Source organism: Silene latifolia, chromosome 1 (genome assembly GCF_048544455.1).
Source record: "Silene latifolia isolate original U9 population chromosome 1, ASM4854445v1, whole genome shotgun sequence".
In the NCBI taxonomy this organism is placed as follows: Eukaryota; Viridiplantae; Streptophyta; class Magnoliopsida; order Caryophyllales; family Caryophyllaceae; genus Silene; species Silene latifolia.
In genome coordinates, this window is record NC_133526.1 from 196,223,362 (window position 1) to 196,242,349 (window position 18,988).

Below are 18,988 nucleotides of genomic sequence, written 5' to 3' on the forward strand. Positions count from 1 at the left end.
GATTTCGATTTCAAATTTCAAATAACGAGCTTTAACACATTTTTCACGATAATCCGAAGTTTTTAACGTTGGTTTTCAGGCACACCGCACCCCAAATGTCTTCCGTTGGTGCTCAAACTTTGCGTGGCCGCTTTATCTGACCCGAGGAACTTTCTATGTGATTTCCGAGAATTTTGTTCCGGACCCTTTAATCCTAAAAAAACCGTTATTATACACTTCAATTTCAAACTCGCTCGAAGGTCAGATCGACCCGCTTTTTTTTCTCCTCGTTTTTCAATCACGCGTCCGAGCTCATTTCAAGAATCAATCCTGTTTCGATTTCAAGCCTCAAATAACGAGCTTTAACACATTTTTCACGATAATCCGAAGTTTTTGCGAACGTCGCTGGTTTTCAGGGCACACCGCACCCCAAATGTCTTCCGTTGGTGCTCAAACTTTGCGTGGCCGCTTTATCTGACCCGAGGAACTTTCTATGTGATTTCCGAGAATTTTGTTCCGGACCCTGAATCCCGAAAAACCGTATTATACACTTCAATTTCAAAGCTGCGAAGGTCGACGACCTTTTTTTTTTTCTCCTCGCTTTTTCAATCACGCGTCCGAGCTCATTTCAGAATCAACTGTTCGATTTCGAATTTTTCAAATTTCAAATAACGAGCTTTAACACATTTTTCACGATAATCCGAAGTTTTTTCGCCAATAACGTCGGTTTTCAGCACACACCGCACCCCCAAATGTCTTCCGTTGGTGCTCAAACTTTGCGTGGCCGCTTTATCTGACCCGAGGAACTTTCTATGTGATTTCCGAGAATTTTGTTCCGGACCCTTTAATCCCGAAAAACCGTATTATACACTTCAATTTCAAACTGCTCGAAGGTCGATCGACCTTTTTTTTTTTTCTCCGCTTTTTTTCAATCACGCGCTCATTCCGAAGCTCATTTCAGAATCAGAATCAACCTGTTCGATTTCAAATTTCAAATAACGAGCTTTAACACATTTTTCACGATAATCCGAAGTTTTCGCGAACGTTGGTTTTCAGGGCACACACCGCACCCCCAAATGTCTTCCGTTGGTGCTCAAACTTTGCGTGGCCGCTTTATCTGACCCGAGGAACTTTCTATGTGATTTCCGAGAATTTTGTTCCGGACCCTAATCCCAAAAACCGTATTATACACTTCAATTTCACCTGCTCGAAGGTCGTCGACCGACTTTTTTTTTCTCCCCGCTTTTTCAATCACGCGTCCGAGCTCATTCAGAATCAGAATCAACCTGTTTCGATTTCAAATTTCAAATAACGAGCTTTAACACATTTTTCACCGATAATCCGAAGTTTTTCGCGAATGTTGGTTTCAGGCACACGCACCCCAAATGTCTTCCGTTGGTGCTCAAACTTTGCGTGGCCGCTTTATCTGACCCGAGGAACTTTCTATGTGATTTTGAGATTTTTTGTTCCGGACCCCTTTAATCCGAAAAAACCGTATTATACACTTCAATTTCAAACTGCTCGAAGGTCGTCGACCTTTTTCTTTTTTTTCTCCTTTTTTCAATCACGTCCGAGCTCCAGAATCAAGCTCATTTCAGAATCAACCTGATTTCGATTTCAAATTTCAAATAACGAGCTTTAACACATTTTTCACGATAATCCGAAGTTTTTCGCGAACGTCGGTTTTCAGGCACACCGCACTCCCCAAATGTCTTCCGTTGGTGCTCAAACTTTGCGTGGCCGCTTTATCCGACCCGAGGAACTTTCTATGTGATTTCCGAGGAATTTTGTTCCGGACCCCTAATCCCGAAAAACCGTATTATACACTTCAATTTCACTGCTCGAGGTCGACGACCGCTCGCTTTTTTTTCTCCTTTTTCAATCACGCGTCCGAGCTCATTTCAGAATCAACTGTTCGATTTCGAATCAACTCGTTTCGATTTCAAATAACGAGCTTTAACACATTTTTCACGATAATCCGAAGTTTCGCTAACGCCTGGTTTCAGGCACACCGCACTCCCCAAATGTCTTCCCGTTGGTGCTCAAACTTTGCGTGGCCGCTTTATCGACCCGAGGAACTTTCTATGTGATTTCCGAGAATTTTGTTCCGGACCTTAATCCCGAAAAACCGTATTATACACTTCATTTCAAACTGCTCGAAGGTCGATCGACTCGCTTTTTTTCTCCTCGTTTTTCAATCACGCGTCCGAGCTCATTTCAGAATCAACTGCTCGATTTCGAATCAATTTCAATTTTCAAATAACGAGCTTTAACACATTTTTCACGATAATCCGAAGTTTTTCGCGAACGCCGGTTTCAGGGCACACCGCACCCCCAAATGTCTTCCGTTGGTGCTCAAACTTTGCGTGGCCGCTTTATCTGACCCGAGGAACTTTCTATGTGATTTCCGAGAATTTTGTTCCGGACCTTTAATCCCAAAAACCGTATTATACACTTCAATTTCAACTGCTCGAAGGTCGACGACCGCTTTTTTTCTCTCGCTTTTTCAATCACGCGTCCGAGCTCATTTCAGAATCAACTGTTTCGATTTCAGAATCAACCTTTCGATTTCAAATTTCAAATAACGAGCTTTAACACATTTTTCACGATAATCCGAAGTTTTGCGAACGCGGTTTTCAGGCACACCGCACCCCCAAATGTCTTCCGTTGGTGCTCAAACTTTGCGTGGCCGCTTTATCTGACCCGAGGAACTTTCTATGTGATTTCCGAGAATTTTGTTCCGGACCTTTAATCCCAAAAAACCGTATTATACACTTCAATTTCACTGCTCGAAGGTCGATCGACTTTTTTTTTTTTTTTTTTTCTCCTCGTTTTTCAATCACGCGTCCGAGCTCATTCAGAATCAACTGATTTCGATTTCAAATTTCAAATAACGAGCTTTAACACATTTTTCACGATAATCCGAAGTTTCGCGAACGCTGGTTTCAGGCACACCGCACCCCCAAATGTCTTCCGTTGGTGCTCAAACTTTGCGTGGCCGCTTTATCTGACCCGAGGAACTTTCTATGTGATTTCCGAGAATTTTGTTCCGGACCTTTAATCCCGAAAAACCGTATTATACACTTCAATTTCACCTGCTCGAAGGTCGATCGACCTTTTCTTTTTCTCCCGCTTTTTCAATCACGCGTCCGAGCTCATTTCAGAATCAACCTCGATTTCGAATTTCAAATTTCAAATAACGAGCTTTAACACATTTTTCACGATAATCCGAAGTTTTCGCGAACGCTGGTTTTCAGGCACACCGCACCCCCAAATGTCTTCCGTTGGTGCTCAAACTTTTGCGTGGCCGCTTTATCTGACCCGAGGAACTTTCTATGTGATTTCCGAGAATTTTGTCGACCCTTAATCCCGAAAAACCGTATTATACACTTCAATTTCAACTGCTCGAAGGTCGACGACCTCGCTTTTTTTTCTCCTCGCTTTTTCAATCACGCGTCCGAGCTCATTTCAGAATCAACTCGATTTCAGGAATCAACCTGTTCGATTTCAAATTTCAAATAACGAGCTTTAACACATTTTTCACGATAATCCGAAGTTTTCGCGAACGTGCTGGTTTCAGGCACACCGCACCCAAATGTCTTCCGTTGGTGCTCAAACTTTGCGTGGCCGCTTTATCTCGACCCGAGGAACTTTCTATGTGATTTCCGAGAATTTTGTTCCGGACCTTTAATCCCAAAAACCGTATTATACACTTCAATTTCAGCCTGCTCGAAGGTCGACGACTTTCGCTTTTTCTCCTCGCTTTTTCAATCACGCGTCCGAGCTCATTTCAGAATCAAACTCGATTTCGAATTTCGAAATTTCAAATAACGAGCTTTAACACATTTTTCACGATAATCCGAAGTTTCGGGAATAACGTCGGTTTCAGGCACACCCGCACCCCAAATGTCTTCCGTTGGTGCTCAAACTTTGCGTGGCCGCTTTATCTCGACCCGAGGAACTTTCTATGTGATTTCCGAGAATTTTGTTCCGGACCCTTTAATCCCAAAAACCGTATTATACACTTCAATTTCAAACCTGCTCGAAGGTCGACGACCTTCGCTTTTTTCCCTGCTTTTTCAATCACGCGTCCTCATTTCAGAATCAAGCTCATTTCAGAATCAAACTGTTTCGATTTCAAATTTCAAATAACGAGCTTTAACACATTTTTCACGATAATCCGAAGTTTTCATAACGTCGGTTTCAGGCACACCGCACTCCCCAAATGTCTTCCGTTGGTGCTCAAACTTTGCGTGGCCGCTTTATCCGACCCGAGGAACTTTCTATGTGATTTCCGAGGAATTTTGTTCCGGACCCCTAATCCCGAAAAACCGTATTATACACTTCAATTTCAACTGCTCGAAGGTCGATCGACCGCTTTTTTTTTTCTCCTCGCTTTTTCAATCACGCGTCCGAGCTCATTTCAGAATCAACTGCTCGATTTCAGAATCAACCTGCTCGATTTCAAATAACGAGCTTTAACACATTTTTCACGATAATCCGAAGTTTCGCGAACGTTGGTTTGTCAGGCACACCGCACCCCAAATGTCTTCCGTTGGTGCTCAAACTTTGCGTGGCCGCTTTATCTGACCCGAGGAACTTTCTATGTGATTTCCGAGAATTTTGTTCCGGACCCCTTTAATCCCGAAAAACCGTATTATACACTTCAATTTCAAACTGCTCTCGAAGGTCGACGACCGCTTTTTTTTCTCCTCGTTTTTCAATCACGCGTCCGAGCTCATTTCAGAAATCAACCTGTTCGATTTCAGAATTCGATTTCAAATTTCAAATAACGAGCTTTAACACATTTTTCACGATAATCCGAAGTTTTTGCGAACGTCGGTTTCAGGCACACACCACACCCCAAATGTCTTCCGTTGGTGCTCAAACTTTTTGCGTGGCCGCTTATATCGACGACCCGAGAGGAACTTTCTATGTGATTTCCGAGAATTTTGTTCCGGACCCTTTAATCCCAAAAAAACCGTATTATACACTTCAAGCCTGCTCGAAGGTCGATCGACTCGCTTTTTTTTTCTCCTGTTTTTCAATCACGTCCGAGCTCATTTCCGAATCAAGCTCATTTCAGAATCAACCTGTTTCGATTTCAAATTTCAAATAACGAGCTTTAACACATTTTTCACGATAATCCGAAGTTTCGCGAACGCTGGTTTGGGCACACCGCACACCCCAAATGTCTTCCGTTGGTGCTCAAACTTTGCGTGGGCCGCTTTATCCGACCCGAGGAACTTATGTGATTTCCGAGAATTTTGTTCCGGACCCTTAATCCCAAAAAACCGTATTATACACTTCAATTTCAAACCTGCTCGAAGGTCGACGACCTCGCTTTTTCTCCTCGCTTTTTCAATCACGCGTCCGAGCTCATTTCAGAATCAACTCGATTTCGTGAATCAACCTGCTCGATTTCAAATTTCAAATAACGAGCTTTAACACATTTTTCACGATAATCCGAAGTTTTGCTTAACGCCGGTTTTCAGGCACACCGCACCCCCAAATGTCTTCCGTTGGTGCTCAAACTTTGCGTGGCCGCTTTATCTGACCCGAGGAACTTTCTATGTGATTTCCGAGAATTTTTTCCGGACCCTAATCCCGAAAAACCGTATTATACACTTCAATTTCAAAGCTGCTCGAAGGTCGACGACCGCTTTTTTTTTCTCCTCGCTTTTTCAATCACGCGTCCGAGCTCATTTCAGAATCAACTGCTCGATTTCGAATTTCGATTTCAAATTTCAAATAACGAGCTTTAACACATTTTTCACGATAATCCGAAGTTTTTCAAATAACGCCGGTTTCAGGCACACCGCACCCCAAATGTCTTTCCGTTGGTGCTCAAACTTTGCGTGGCCGCTTTATCTCGACCCGAGGAACTTTCTATGTGATTTCCGAGAATTTTGTTCCGGACCCCTAATCCCGAAAAACCGTATTATACACTTCAATTTCAAACTGCTCGAAGGTCGACGACTCGCTTTTCGCTTTTTTCCTCGCTTTTTCAATCACTCCGAGCTCATTTCGTGAATCACGAATTTCCGAAGCTCATTTCAGAATCAACCTGTTTCGATTTCAAATTTCAAATAACGAGCTTTAACACATTTTTCACGATAATCCGAAGTTTTCGAATAACGCGTTTTCAGGCACACCGCACCCCCAAATGTCTTCCGTTGGTGCTCAAACTTTTCGTGGCCGCTTTATCTCACCCGAGGAACTTTCTATGTGATTTCCGAAGAATTTTGTTCCGACCCTTAATCCCGAAAAACCGTATTATACACTTCAATTTCAACCTGCTCGAAGGTCGATCGACCCGCTTTTTTTTTCTCCTCGCTTTTTCAATCACGTCCGAGCTCATTTCAGAATCAACTTTTCGAATTTCAAATTTTCAAATAACGAGCTTTAACACATTTTTCACGATAATCCGAAGTTTTCACGAACGTTGGTTTCAGGCACACCGCACTCCCCAAATGTCTTCCGTTGGTGCTCAAACTTTTTGCGTGGCCGCTTTATCTCGACCCGAGGAACTTTCTATGTGATTTCCGAGAATTTTGTTCCGGACCCTAATCCCAAAAACCGTATTATACACTTCAATTTCAAACTGCTCGAAGGTCGATCGACCGCTTTTTTTTTCTCCGTTTTTCAATCACGCGTCCGAGCTCATTTCAGAATCAACCTGTTTCGATTTTGAATCAACTCGATTTCAAATTTCAAATAACGAGCTTTAACACATTTTTCACGATAATCCGAAGTTTTTCGCGAACGCTGTTTTTCAGGCACACCGCACCCCCAAATGTCTTCCGTTGGTGCTCAAACTTTGCGTGGCCGCTTTATCTGACCCGAGGAACTTTCTATGTGATTTCCGAGAATTTTGTTCCGGACCCTTAATCCCAAAAACCGTATTATACACTTCAATTTCAAACCTGCGAAAGGTCGACTCGACCCTTTTTTTTCTCCTCGTTTTTCAATCAATCCGAGCTCATTCCGAATCAACCTCATCATTTTCAGAATCAACCTGTTTCGATTTCAAATTTCAAATAACGAGCTTTAACACATTTTTCACGATAATCCGAAGTTTTTGCGAACGTTGGTTTCAGGCACACCGCACCCCCAAATGTCTTCCGTTGGTGCTCAAACTTTTGCGTGGCCGCTTTATCTGACCCGAGGAACTTTCTATGTGATTTCCGAGAATTTTGTTCCGGACCTTTAATCCGAAAAACCGTATTATACACTTCAATTTCAGCCTGCTCGAAGGTCGACGACCTCGCTTTTTCTCCTCGTTTTTCAATCACGCGTCCGAGCTCATTTCAGAATCAACCTCTGCTCATTTCAGAATCAACTGCTCGATTTCAAATTTCAAATAACGAGCTTTAACACATTTTTCACGATAATCCGAAGTTTTGCGAACGTTTGGTTTTCAGGCACACCGCACCCCCAAATGTCTTCCGTTGGTGCTCAAACTTTGCGTGGCCGCTTTATCCGACCCGAGGAACTTTCTATGTGATTTCCGAGGAATTTTGTTCCGGACCTTAATCCCAAAAACCGTATTATACACTTCAATTTCAAACTGCGAAGGAAGGTCGATCGACCTCGCTTTTTCTCCTCGTTTTTCAATCACGTCCGAGCTCATTTTTCAGAATCAAGCTCATTTCAGAATCAACTGTTTCGATTTCAAATTTCAAATAACGAGCTTTAACACATTTTTCACGATAATCCGAAGTTTCGCATTAACGTCGGTTTCAGGGGCACACCGCACCCCCAAATGTCTTCCGTTGGTGCTCAAACTTTGCGTGGGCCGCTTTATCTCGACCCGAGGAACTTTCTATGTGATTTCCGAGAATTTTGTTCCGGACCCCTAATCCCGAAAAACCGTATTATACACTTCAATTTCAATTTCACTGCTCGAAGGTCGATCGACCGCTTTCGCTTTTTCTCCTCGCTTTTTCAATCACGCGTCCGAGCTCATTTCAGAATCAACCTGTTCGATTTTGAATCAACCTGATTTCGATTTCAAATTTCAAATAACGAGCTTTAACACATTTTTCACGATAATCCGAAGTTTCGCGAACGCCGGTTTCAGGCACACCGCACCCCAAATGTCTTCCGTTGGTGCTCAAACTTTGCGTGGCCGCTTTATCTGACCCGAGGAACTTTCTATGTGATTTCCGAGAGAATTTTGTTCCGGACTCCCTAATCCCAAAAACCGTATTATACACTTCAATTTCAAACTGCTCGAAGGTCGACGACCTCGTTTTTCTTTTTCTCCTCGCTTTTTCAATCACACGTCCGAGCTCATTTCAGAATCAACTCATTTCAGAATCAACTTCGATTTCAAATTTCAAATAACGAGCTTTAACACATTTTTCACGATAATCCGAAGTTTTTCGCGAACGTTGGTTTCAGGCACACACCGCACACCCCAAATGTCTTCCGTTGGTGCTCAAACTTTGCGTGGCCGCTTTATCTCGACCCGAGGAACTTTCTATGTGATTTCCGAGAATTTTGTTCCGGACCCTTTAATCCCGAAAAACCGTATTATACACTTCAATTTCAAACTGCTCGAAGGGTCGACGACCCGCTTTTTTTTTTTTTCAATCACGCTTTTCAGCTCATTTCAGAATCAACCAGCTCATTTCAGAATCAACCTGTTTCGATTTCAAATTTCAAATAACGAGCTTTAACACATTTTTCACGATAATCCGAGTTTTTCGCGAACGCCTGGTTTTCAGGCACACCGCACCCCCAAATGTCTTCCGTTGGTGCTCAAACTTTGCGTGGCCGCTTTATCTGACCCGAGGAACTTTCTATGTGATTTTCGAGAATTTTGTTCCGGACCCTTTAATCCCGAAAAACCGTATTATACACTTCAATTTCAAACTGCTCGAAGGTCGACTCGACCGACTCGCTTTTTCTCCTCGCTTTTTCAATCACGCGTCCGAGCTCATTTCAGAATCAACCTGTTCGATTTCAAGAATCAAACTTTCGATTTTTCAAATTTTCAAATAACGAGCTTTAACACATTTTTCACGATAATCCGAAGTTTTCGCGACGCCGGTTTTCAGGCACACCGCACCCCCAAATGTCTTCCGTTGGTGCTCAAACTTTGCGTGGCCGCTTTATCCGACCCGAGGAACTTTCTATGTGATTTCCGAGGAATTTTGTTCCGGACCCTAATCCCGAAAAACCGTATTATACACTTCAATTTCAGCCTGCTCGAAGGTCGTCGACGACTTTTTTTTTTTCTCCTCGTTTTTCAATCACGCGTCCGAGCTCATTTCAGAATCAACCGTTTCGATTTCAAATGAATCAAATTCGATCAAATAACGAGCTTTAACACATTTTTCACGATAATCCGAAGTTTTCGCGAACGTTGGTTTTCAGGCACACCGACACCCAAATGTCTTCCGTTGGTGCTCAAACTTTGCGTGGCCGCTTTATCTGACCCGAGGAACTTTCTATGTGATTTCCGAGAATTTTGTTCCGGACCCTTAATCCCCAAAAACCGTATTATACACTTCAATTTCAGCCTGCTCGAAGGTCGACGACCTCGCTTTTTTTTTTCTCCGCGTTTTTCAATCACGCGTCCGAGCTCATTTCAGAATCACGCTCGATTTCAGTGAATTCGATTTCAAATTTCAAATAACGAGCTTTAACACATTTTTCACGATAATCCGAAGTTTCGCGAACGCTGGTTTCAGGCACACCGCACCCCAAATGTCTTCCGTTGGTGCTCAAACTTTGCGTGGCCGCTTTATCTGACCCGAGGAACTTTCTATGTGATTTCCGAGAATTTTGTTCCGGACCCTTAATCCCGAAAAACCGTATTATACACTTCAATTTCAAACTGCTCGAAGGTCGACGACTTTTTTTTTTCTCCTGTTTTTCAATCACACGTCCGAGCTCATTTCAGAATCAACTCGATTTCGTGAATTTCGATTTCAAACAAATCAAATAACGAGCTTTAACACATTTTTCACGATAATCCGAAGTTTTCACTAACGCCGGTTCAGGCACACCGCACCCCAAATGTCTTCCGTTGGTGCTCAAACTTTGCGTGGCCGCTTTATCTGACCCGAGGAACTTTCTATGTGATTTCCGAGAATTTTGTTCCGGACCCTAATCCCAAAAACCGTATTATACACTTCAATTTCAAACTGCTCGAAGGTCGATCGACCTTTTTTTTTTTCTCCTCGCTTTTTCAATCACGCGTCCGAGCTCATTTCAGAATCAATCATTTCGTGAATCAACCTTCGATTTCAAATTTCAAATAACGAGCTTTAACACATTTTTCACGATAATCCGAAGTTTTTTAACGCCGGTTTCAGGCACACCGCACCCAAATGTCTTCCGTTGGTGCTCAAACTTTGCGTGGCCGCTTTATCTCGACCCGAGGAACTTTCTATGTGATTTTGAGAATTTTGTTCCCGACCCCTTTAATCCCGAAAAACCGTATTATACACTTCAATTTCACTGCTCGAAGGTCGACGACCTCGCTTTTTTTTCTCCTCGCTTTTTCAATCACGCGTCCGAGCTCATTTCAGAATCAACCTGTTCGATTTTCAGAATCAACCGATTTCAAATTTCAAATAACGAGCTTTAACACATTTTTCACGATAATCCGTTTTCGCGAACGCCGGTTTAGGCACACCGCACCCCAAATGTCTTCCGTTGGTGCTCAAACTTTGCGTGGCCGCTTTATCTGACCCGAGGAACTTTCTATGTGATTTCCGAGAATTTTGTTCCGGACCCTAATCCCAAAAACCGTATTATATTATACACTTCAATTTCAAAGCCTGCTCGAAGGTCGTCGACGACTTTTTTTTTTTTCCCTTTTTCAATCACGCGTCCGAAGCTCATTTCAGAATCAACGATTTCGATTTCGAATTTCAAATTTCAAATAACGAGCTTTAACACATTTTTCACGATAATCCGAAGTTTTTAACGCGTCGGTTTCAGGCACACCGCACCCCAAATGTCTTCCGTTGGTGCTCAAACTTTTGCGTGGCCGCTTTATCTGACCCGAGGAACTTTCTATGTGATTTCCGAGAATTTTGTTCCGGACCTTTAATCCCGAAAAACCGTATTATACACTTCAATTTCAAACTGCTCGAAGGTCGTCGACGACCTCGCTTTTTTTCTCCTCGTTTTTCAATCACGCGTCCGAGCTCATTTCAGAAGAATCAATTTCTGAATTTCGATTTCAAATTTCAAATAACGAGCTTTAACACATTTTTCACGATAATCCGAAGTTTTCGCGAACGCCGGTTTCAGGCACACCGCACCCCCAAATGTCTTCCGTTGGTGCTCAAACTTTGCGTGGCCGCTTTATCTGACCCGAGGAACTTTCTATGTGATTTCGAGAGAATTTTGTTCCGGACCTTTAATCCCGAAAAACCGTATTATATTATACACTTCAATTTCAAACTGCTCGAAGGTCGATCGACTTTTTTTTTCTCCTCGTTTTTCAATCACGCGTCCGAGCTCATTTCAGAATCAACCTTTCGAGAAGAATCAACCTGCTCGATTTCAAATTTCAAATAACGAGCTTTAACACATTTTTCACGATAATCCGAAGTTTTGCGAACGTTTCGGTTTTCAGGCACACCGCACCCCCAAATGTCTTCCGTTGGTGCTCAAACTTTGTGGCCGCTTTATCCGACCCCCGAGGAACTTTCTATGTGATTTCCGAGAATTTTGTTCCGGACCCTAATCCCGAAAAACCGTATTATACACTTCAATTTCAAACTGCTCGAGGTCGTCGACGACCTTTTTTTTTTCCTCGCTTTTTTCAATCACGCGTCCGAGCTCATTTCAGAATCAACTGTTTCGATTTCGTGAATCAAAACCTGTTTCGATTTCAAATAACGAGCTTTAACACATTTTTCACGATAATCCGAAGTTTTGCTTAACGCGGTTTGGGCACACCGGCACCCCCAAATGTCTTCCGTTGGTGCTCAAACTTTGCGTGGCCGCTTTATCTGACCCGAGGAACTTTCTATGTGATTTCCGAGAATTTTTTGTTCCGGACCCCTTTAATCCCCAAAAACCGTATTATACACTTCAATTTCAACTGCTCGAAGGAAGGTCATCGACTTTCGCTTTTTTCTCCGCTTTTTCAATCACGCGTCCGAGCTCATTTCAGAATCAACCTTCGATTTTTCGAATCAATTTCAATTTCAAATAATCAAATAAAGCTTTAACACATTTTTCACGATAATCCGAAGTTTTTCGCGAACGCCGGTTTCAGGCACACCGCACCCCCAAATGTCTTCCGTTGGTGCTCAAACTTTGCGTGGCCGCTTTATCTGACCCGAGGAACTTTCTATGTGATTTCCGAGAATTTTGTTCCGGACCCCTAATCCCGAAAAACCGTATTATACACTTCAATTTCACTGCTCGCTCGAAGGTCGACGACCGCTTTTTTTTCTCCTCGTTTTTCAATCACGCGTCCGAGCTCATTTCAGAATCAACTCGCTCGATTTGTTCGATTTCAAATTTCAAATAACGAGCTTTAACACATTTTTCACGATAATCCGAAGTTTTTGCATAACGTTGGTTTCAGGCACACACCGCACTCCCCAAATGTCTTCCGTTGGTGCTCAAACTTTTGCGTGGCCGCTTTATCTGACCCGAGGAACTTTCTATGTGATTTCCGAGAATTTTGTTCCGGACCTTAATCCCGAAAAACCGTATTATACACTTCAATTTCAAACTGCTCGAAGGTCGACGACTTTTTTTTTTTTCTCCTCGCTTTTTCAATCACGCGTCCGAGCTCATTTCGAATCATTTCAGAATCAACTGTTTCGATTTCAAATTTCAAATAACGAGCTTTAACACATTTTTCACGATAATCCGAAGTTTTTTGCATAAATCGTTTTTTCAGGCACACCAAGCACCCCCAAATGTCTTCCGTTGGTGCTCAAACTTTTGCGTGGCCGCTTTATCTGACCCGAGGAACTTTCTATGTGATTTCCGAGAATTTTGTTCCGGACCTTTAATCCCAAAAACCGTATTATACACTTCAATTTCAAACTGCTCGAAGGTCGACGACCGCTTTTTTTTCTCCTCGCTTTTTCAATCACGCGTCCGAGCTCATTTCAGAATCAACTGCTCGATTTCAGAATCAACCTGATTTCGATTTCAAATAACGAGCTTTAACACATTTTTCACGATAATCCGAAGTTTTTCGCTAACGCTGGTTTTCAGGGCACACACCAGACACCCAAATGTCTTCCGTTGGTGCTCAAACTTTGCGTGGCCGCTTTATCTCGACCCGAGGAACTTTCTATGTGATTTCCGAGAATTTTGTTCCGGACTTTAATCCCCGAAAAACCGTATTATACACTTCAATTTCAAACTGCTCGAAGGTCGGTCGACGACCTTTTTTTCTCCTGTTTTTCAATCACGTCCGAGCTCATTTCAGAATCAACCTCGATTTCGAATCATTTCGATTTCAAATAACGAGCTTTAACACATTTTTCACGATAATCCGAAGTTTTTTCGCGCACGCCGGTTTCAGGCACACCGCACCCCCAAATGTCTTCCGTTGGTGCTCAAACTTTGCGTGGCCGCTTTATCTGACCCGAGGAACTTTCTATGTGATTTCCGAGAATTTTGTTCCGGACCTTAATCCGAAAAACCGTATTATACACTTCAATTTCAAACTGCTCGAAGGTCGATCGACTCGCTTTTTTTCTCCCGCTTTTTCAATCACGCGTCCGAGCTCATTTCAGGGAATCAACTGTTTCGATTTCGAATCAATTTCAAATTTCAAATAACGAGCTTTAACACATTTTTCACGATAATCCGTTTTCGCGAACGCCGGTTTTTCAGGCACACCGCACCCCAAATGTCTTCCGTTGGTGCTCAAACTTTGCGTGGCCGCTTTATCTGACCCGAGGAACTTTCTATGTGATTTCCGAGAATTTTGTTCCGGACCCTTAATCCCAAAAACCGTATTATACACTTCAATTTCACTGCTCGAAGGTCGATCGACTCGCTTTTTTTTTCTCCCGTTTTTCAATCACGCTGGTCGTCCGAGCTCATTTCAGAATCAACTGTTTCGATTTCGTGAATCAACTGTTCGATTTCAAATAATTCAAATTAACACATTTTTCACGATAATCCGAAGTTTGCGAACGCCGGTTTCAGGCACACCGCACCCCCAAATGTCTTCCGTTGGTGCTCAAACTTTTGCGTGGCCGCTTTATCTGACCCGAGGAACTTTCTATGTGATTTCCGAGAATTGTTCCGGACCCTTTAATCCCAAAAACCGTATTATACACTTCAATTTCAAACTGCTCGAAGGTCGACGACCGCTTTTTTTTCTCCTCGTTTTTCAATCACGCGTCCGAGCTCATTTCAGAATCAACCTTTCGATTTCGAATCAATTTCGATTTTTCAAATAACGAGCTTTAACACATTTTTCACGATAATCCGAAGTTTTTGCGAACGCCGGTTTCAGGCACACCGCACTCCCCAAATGTCTTCTTGGTGGTGCTCAAACTTTGCGTGGCCGCTTTATCTCGACCCGAGGAACTTTCTATGTGATTTCCGAGAATTTTGTTCCGGACCCCTAATCCCAAAAACCGTATTATACACTTCAATTTCAAACTGCTCGAAGGTCGACGACCTCGCTTTTTTTTTCCCGTTTTTCAATCACGCGTCCGAGCTCATTTCAGGAATCAACCTGTTCGATTTCGTGAATCAACTGTTTCGATTTCAAATTTCAAATAACGAGCTTTAACACATTTTTCACGATAATCCGAAGTTTTCGCGAACGCCTGGTTTCAGGCACACCAAGCACCCCCAAATGTCTTCCGTTGGTGCTCAAACTTTTGCGTGGCCGCTTTATCTGACCCGAGGAACTTTCTATGTGATTTCCGAGAGAATTTTGTTCCGGACCCTTAATCCCGAAAAACCGTATTATACACTTCAATTTCACTGCTCGAAGGTCGACGACTCGCTTTCTTTTTCTCCTCGTTTTTCAATCACGCGTCCGAGCTCATTTTCAGAATCAATTTCAGAATCAATCAAATTTCAAATTTCAAATAACGAGCTTTAACACATTTTTCACGATAATCCGAAGTTTTTGCTAACGCTGGTTTTCAGGCACACCGCACCCCCAAATGTCTTCCGTTGGTGCTCAAACTTTGCGTGGCCGCTTTATCCGACCCGAGGAACTTTCTATGTGATTTCCGAGGAATTTTGTTCCGGACCCCTTTAATCCCGAAAAACCGTATTATACACTTCAATTTCACTGCTCGAAGGTCGACGACCTGCTTTCTTTTTCTCCTCGTTTTTCAATCACGCGTCCGAGCTCATTTCAGAATCAACTGTTTCGATTTCAGAATCAACCTTTCGATTTCAAATTTTCAAATAACGAGCTTTAACACATTTTTCACGATAATCCGAAGTTTCGCGAACGCTGGTTTGGGCACACCGCACCCCCAAATGTCTTTCCGTTGGTGCTCAAACTTTGCGTGGCCGCTTTATCTCGACCCGAGGAACTTTCTATGTGATTTCCGAGAATTTTGTTCCGGACCTTAATCCCAAAAACCGTATTATTATACACTTCATTTCAATTTCACTCTGAAGGAAGGTCGATCGACCCGCTTTTTTTTCTCCCTTTTTTTCAATCACGCGTCCGAGCTCATTTCAGAATCAACCTCGATTTCGAATTTCAAATTTCAAATAACGAGCTTTAACACATTTTTCACGATAATCCGAAGTTTCGCACGCTGGTTTCAGGCACACCGCACCCCCAAATGTCTTCCGTTGGTGCTCAAACTTTGGTGGCCGCTTTATCTGACCCGAGGAACTTTCTATGTGATTTCCGAGAATTTTGTTCGGACTTTAATCCCAAAAACCGTATTATACACTTCAATTTCAAGCTGCTCAAGGTCGTCGACGACCGCTTTTTCTCCTCGTTTTTCAATCACGCGAGCTCATTTCGAATCAAGCTCATTTCAGAATCAACTGTTTCGATTTCAAATTTCAAATAACGAGCTTTAACACATTTTTCACGATAATCCGAAGTTTTTTGCGAAACGCTGGTTTCAGGCACACCGCACTCCCCAAATGTCTTTTGGTGCTCAAAACTTTGCGTGGCCGCTTTATCCGACCCGAGGAACTTTCTATGTGATTTCCGAGGAATTTTGTTCCGGACCCTTTAATCCCAAAAACCGTATTATATACACTTCAATTTCAACTGCTCGAAGGTCGTCGACGACTCGCTTTTTTTTCTCCTCGCTTTTCAATCAATCACGCTCATTTCAGAATCCGAGCTCATTTCAGAATCAACTGTTCGATTTCAAATTTCAAATAACGAGCTTTAACACATTTTTCACGATAATCCGAAGTTTTTCGCGAATAATCGTCTGGTTTGTCAGGCACACCGCACCCCCAAATGTCTTCCGTTGGTGCTCAAACTTTGCGTGGCCGCTTTATCTGACCCGAGGAACTTTCTATGTGATTTCCGAGAATTTTGTTCCGGACCCTAATCCCGAAAAACCGTATTATACACTTCAATTTCAACCTGCTCGAAGGGAAGGTCGATCGACCCGCTTTTTTTTTTTCTCCGTTTTTCAATCACGCGTCCGAGCTCATTTCAGAATCAATTTCAGAATCAACCTGTTTCGATTTCAAATTTCAAATAACGAGCTTTAACACATTTTTCACGATAATCCGAAGTTTTTCGCGAAACGCTGGTTTTCAGGCACACCGCACCCCAAATGTCTTCCGTTGGTGCTCAAACTTTGCGTGGCCGCTTTATCTGACCCGAGGAACTTTCTATGTGATTTTGGGAGAATTTTGTTCCGGACCTGAATCCCAAAAACCGTATTATACACTTCAATTTCAACCTGCTCGAAGGTCGATCGACCCTTTTCGCTTTTTCTCCTCGCTTTTTCAATCACGCGTCCGAGCTCATTTCAGAATCAACCTGTTCGATTTCAGAATCAACTGCGATTTTCGATTTCAAATAACGAGCTTTAACACATTTTTCACGATAATCCGAAGTTTCGCGAACGTCGGTTTGTGGCACACACCGCACCCCCAAATGTCTTCCGTTGGTGCTCAAACTTTGCGTGGCCGCTTTATCTGACCCGAGGAACTTTCTATGTGATTTCCGAGAATTTTGTTCCGACCCTTTAATCCCAAAAACCGTATTATACACTTCAATTTCAAACTGAAGGAAGGTCGATCGACTCGCTTTTTCTCCTTTTTTCAATCACGCGTCCGAGCTCATTTCAGAATCACTGAATCCGAGCTCATTTCAGAATCAACCTTTCGATTTCACCAAATAACGAGCTTTAACACATTTTTCACGATAATCCGAAGTTTCGCGAATGCTGGTTTTCAGGCACACCGCACCCCAAATGTCTTCCGTTGGTGCTCAAACTTTGCGTGGCCGCTTTATCTGACCCGAGGAACTTTCTATGTGATTTCCGAGAATTTTGTTCCGGACCTAATCCCGAAAAACCGTATTATACACTTCAATTTCAACCTGCTCGAAGGTCGATCGACCGCTTTTTTTTCTCCTCGCTTTTTCAATCACGCGTCCGAGCTCATTTTCAGAATCAATTTCGATTTCGTGAATCAACCTGTTTCGATTTCATTTCAAATAACGAGCTTTAACACATTTTTCACGATAATCCGAGTTTTCGCGCTAACGCCTGGTTTCAGGCACACCGCACACCCCAAATGTCTTCCGTTGGTGCTCAAACTTTGCGTGGGCCGCTTTATCTCGACCCGAGGAACTTTCTATGTGATTTCCGAGAATTTTGTTCCGGACCCTTAATCCCAAAAACCGTATTATACACTTCAATTTCAAACTGCTCGAAGGTCGATCGACCGCGCTTTTTCTCCTCGCTTTTCAATCACGCGTCCGAGCTCATTTCAGAATCAACCTGTTTCGATTTCAGAATCAAAGCTCGATTTTCAAATAAATAAGCTTTAACACATTTTTCACGATAATCCGAAGTTTTCGCGAACGTTGGTTTTCAGGCACACCACTCCCCAAATGTCTTCCGTTGGTGCTCAAACTTTTGCGTGGCCGCTTTATCTGACCCGAGGAACTTTCTATGTGATTTCCGAGAATTTTGTTCCGGACCCTTTAATCCCGAAAAACCGTATTATATTATACACTTCAATTCAAGCCTGCTCGAAGGTCGATCGACCCGCTTTTTTTTCTCTCGCTTTTTCAATCACGCGTCCGAGCTCATTTCAGAATCAACTCATTTCGTGAATCAACTTTCGATTTCAATTTTTCAAATAACGAGCTTTAACACATTTTTCACGATAATCCGAAGTTTTTTCGCGAACGTTTGGTTTCAGGGCACACCGCATCCCCAAATGTCTTCCGTTGGTGCTCAAACTTTTGTGGCCGCTTTATCTGACCCGAGGAACTTTCTATGTGATTTCCGAGAATTTTTTGTTCCGGACCCTAATCCCGAAAAACCGTATTATACACTTCAATTTCAAACTGCTCGAAGGTCGATCGACTCGCTTTTTTCTCCTCGTTTTTCAATCACGCGTCCGAGCTCATTTCAGAAATCAACCTGTTCGATTTCGTGAAATCAACTGCGTTTCGATTTTCAAATAACGAGCTTTAACACATTTTTCACGATAATCCGAAGTTTCTTTGCGAACGTCGGTTTTCAGGCACACCGCACCCCAAATGTCTTCCGTTGGTGCTCAAACTTTGCGTGGCCGCTTTATCTGACCCGAGGAACTTTCTATGTGATTTCCGAGAATTTTGTTCCGGACCCCTAATCCCGAAAAACCGTATTATACACTTCAATTTTAGCCTGCTCGAAGGTCGATCGACCTTTTTTTTTTCTCCTCGCTTTTTTCAATCACGCGTCCGAGCTCATTTCAGAATCAACTGTTCGATTTTGAATCACCTGTTTCGATTTCAAATAACGAGCTTTAACACATTTCACGATAATCCGAAGTTTTTGCTAACGTCGGTTTTCAGGCACACCGCACCCCAAATGTCTTCCGT